The sequence below is a fragment of the Triticum aestivum genome, chromosome 4D (genome assembly GCF_018294505.1).
Source record: "Triticum aestivum cultivar Chinese Spring chromosome 4D, IWGSC CS RefSeq v2.1, whole genome shotgun sequence".
In the NCBI taxonomy this organism is placed as follows: domain Eukaryota; kingdom Viridiplantae; phylum Streptophyta; class Magnoliopsida; order Poales; family Poaceae; genus Triticum; species Triticum aestivum.
In genome coordinates this window covers 459377135-459380725 of record NC_057805.1, presented here as the reverse complement: position 1 = coordinate 459380725, position 3591 = coordinate 459377135, and the positions used below count along the sequence as shown (strand labels likewise).

Sequence of the window (3591 nt, the reverse complement as noted above, 5' to 3'; positions counted from 1 at the left end):
TGTTTGGTAGGTGCAAAAAAATAGAACGGGTTGGTTCCGTTCCAGTGTTTGGTTTGGAAGAATGGAATGAAAAATTGAATAACAGAAATTCAAAAATTCGGCAGCATTTCATTTGTATTTCCAAGAAAAACAACACAATAATATATATTGACATAGAACACAATTTTCAGCAATAATATCATAAGGTAGCAATCAGGTAGCAAGTTCATTTGGCACATCCAAAAGCAATCAGCCAATACATGTCTCTCACATACAGCCATACAGGTTCACATTCCAAATATCCTAAAAGCAACCCAATGGCACTACAGCCATACAAGTCAAGTTCACATACTTGACAACCATATAACCATATCGAATTTAGAAGTTCTTCTTCACATACCTACTCACCCAAACAGATTTGTTGGTTTCGGAAAGCTTCATGAAGGCTCTTGTCATCTTGGGGTTGTCAACGAGATGAGCATAGTAGTGGGCAAGGTGCTCTTCATCAAATTCTTTCAAACTAGAGACTACATCCCAAAGGTCATCAGGTATATCATCATCATCTCCACCAGATTTCACAAGAGCTTCAGCCACAAGTTTAAACCCATCTTTGAGAATGGCACCTAGTGGATCCTCTAGAACTTTCACCACCTTGGCCTTCTTTTTTGGTGGTCCCTTGGGGTGAGAAGACTCACCAACTTGCGGTGACGTGTTGATCTCACCATTCACCTCACCATTCTCCTCATCATCAACGTCAATAGAAAGGAGATCATTTCCAGACCTTGCATTCATCCCCTTAGCCCCGATTGTTCCAAAAATGGTCGCCATGGCATGATAGTGTTCAATTGGGTTATTCAAGAAGGGAGCATCAGGTTTGTGGGTCTACAAAAAATTCGCAAGTCATTAGCATAATGAAGGCAAAAAATGGGATGATATTGTTCATAATATAAGAAGCTTACCATGCAATGACCTGCATAGTGTTCTTCCCTGACCTAATTGTGCAAGTATCTTCATCCCATAGAGCTCCACTTAAATTCTTCAAATTGACAACCCTGGCCCAAATCTTCCTCCACTTCTTGAGATGGTTTCTAACTTGATCAGAGGTGATAGCTAGCTTGAATTACTCGTTCAGAACAGCAGCACATTGTTTGAGATGTGTCTCCCTGAATCCACTAGAAGTTCTCTTCCCTTTAGCAACAAGGTCAGCCAAAAAACCTAGCATAGTGTTGGTCATGGAAGATGTCCATACAATGACCCCACTTTTTCCGGTGTTCCCACTTGCAGCGGTAACTTCAACATTGTCCATTTCTGTCCAGCCATCAAAAATTTGCAAAAAAATGGATTAAAGCATCTAAATTTATAAGTTACAATCTTCCCAGCCATGAAAATGTTGCAAAAACTAGGATGAAATCAGCACAAACACATGATTTAAACATATAAAAGTTACAATCTGCCCAGCCATCAAAATGTTGCAATAAAAAGGATGAAATCAGCACAAACACATGATTTAAACATATAGAAGATACAATCTGCACAACCATCAAAATGTTGCAATAAAAGGGATGAAATCATCACAAATATATGGTTTTACATAATAAATACCACAATATGTCCTGCCATCAAATAAATGCAAAGGTAGTTGCATAAACATTACAAATACATAGTGCGGCGCACTCATAAATTTGCATACATGAGTTGCCTATCTTCCCACATTTGGGCAGCAATTTGTAGCCTATGGTCTACCAAGGCCCTATTATCACTTAATTGTTGCCTTGATGTTCGAATTGGTTGGGTGGTCCATGTCACTTCCGGTATAATGAATTCATCGATCCCTTGTGATAGTGCATAATTATGAAGAACACAACACGCAATAACAATGTCTACTTGGACTGGGAAAGTGAAGAATGGTTTCGCATCATCAAAAATTTTGAAACGCCTCTTGAGAGATCCAAAAGCCCTCTCTACCGTCACCCGTAGAGATGAGTGCCTAAGGTTGAATAGCTCCTTATCATTTTGGACTGGATTGTTGCCCCACTCATTCAAATGGTACCTCACGCCACGAAAAGGTGGTAAGAACCCAGGCTTGGCTCCATAACCAGCATCAACTAGGTAGTACTTTCCTAAAAAAGTAAAAACAAATATTTGTTACAATGGTTTCTGAAGGCAGTAACATATGGACAAATTCTATCTAGGTCAACTTCTTACCAGGTGGTACTTGTAAGCCTCTCTCACGAGTTAATGCATTAGCTAAAACGGTCGCGTCGTGTGCGGACCCTTCCCAACCAGCCAACACATATGTGAACCGGAGGTCAAAGTCTACTGCTGCCATCAAATTTTGAGTGGTAAAGGCCTTCCTACCACGAAAAGAAGGTTCCACATCTTTGGTAACACCTGCTCGCACATGTGTACCATCGATAGCTCCAATACAATCCTATATAGTGACCAGTATTAAATGGCATATCATATAGCCTAGATAGATAAGGAATAGTTTTTGAAATTACCTTAAAATATGGGTCAAATCGATGATTCCCTGCAATTTTTTCGGGGGTTTCCAATGATGGTGGCCTTATATAATCATTACGAAGCTCGCCTATGGCATGAAGAACCTTTCTAAAATAGATGCTGGTTGTGCCGTATGATCTAGCAAAATTGGCTGAAATAACCCTATTCCGAAGGTTATGCCCAATTGTATGCAAAAACATTGCCAATTGTTGCTCCACACTAAGATGTGGACTGTCTTCTAGCAATTTGCGATCCCTCAATATGCCGCACAAGCGAAAGAATGCAGCTCTTTCAAACCTTAGCATGTTTTTGCATAACACATCGCTTTGCCAAATTTTTTGGTTTAGATAATCAAATCTGATTCGATCTCTTTCATGCATTGGGCCATAGGTAATACGTGGACTCCTCTTCCTTATTATAGCCCGAACATTGACTGCCATTGCAGCTAGTGCAACAAAAACAGCGGCTCCCGTAGCCATCCTTTTTCTTTTGTTCATCTTGCTTACCATCTACAAGTAATGCATAGTATCAAAAATATGGCTAGCAATGACTTGTAAACATGGATCTGCTTGTACAAAGCAGCACATATTGAAATAAAAATTGGGTAACCATGGATCTGCATACTACATAGAAGCACATATATATGAAACAAATTGAGGAGGAACATGGCACACAGGAAATAAAATCTGCCCAAACATGAACATATACAGAGATATGCAAAGGGGTAGTGGAAACTGCACCTTGCCTCCGCTGGTAGCCGCTGATCCAGACCTTATGCAGCACCTCCGGTCGCCATTACGTGGTAGCCGCCCCGCTGCTTCGTCGCTGCTCCTAGGATCTGGACCGTGGACGATCTGCTTCATCGTTGCTGCTTGCTAGGTCGCCGCCATGGTGCAGATGCGCGCCATCACAAGGAGACGATGGGAGGAAGGTGAAGCCGGGCCGGGGAGGGATGGAGAAGGCAGATCGAGAGGGGGGAGAAGCGGGAGGGTGGCGGCGCTAGTGGGGGAGCAGCGAGAGAGGGGGAGATGAGGGAGCAGCGGGAGGAGAGCGATAGGGTACGGGTGCGGGGCGAGGGGCTCGTTCCCTGTCGTCCGGCTGATTTCGAGG

The 3591-nt window shown here is 42.4% G+C and overlaps 1 pseudogene; it reads right to left on the bottom strand.

Annotated features, from left to right (window-relative positions):
* Nucleotides 1-357: 357 nt before the first annotated feature.
* On the bottom strand, nt 358-3344 carry LOC123097065 (uncharacterized; annotated as a pseudogene).
* Between the last annotated feature and the right edge of the window lie 247 nt (nt 3345-3591).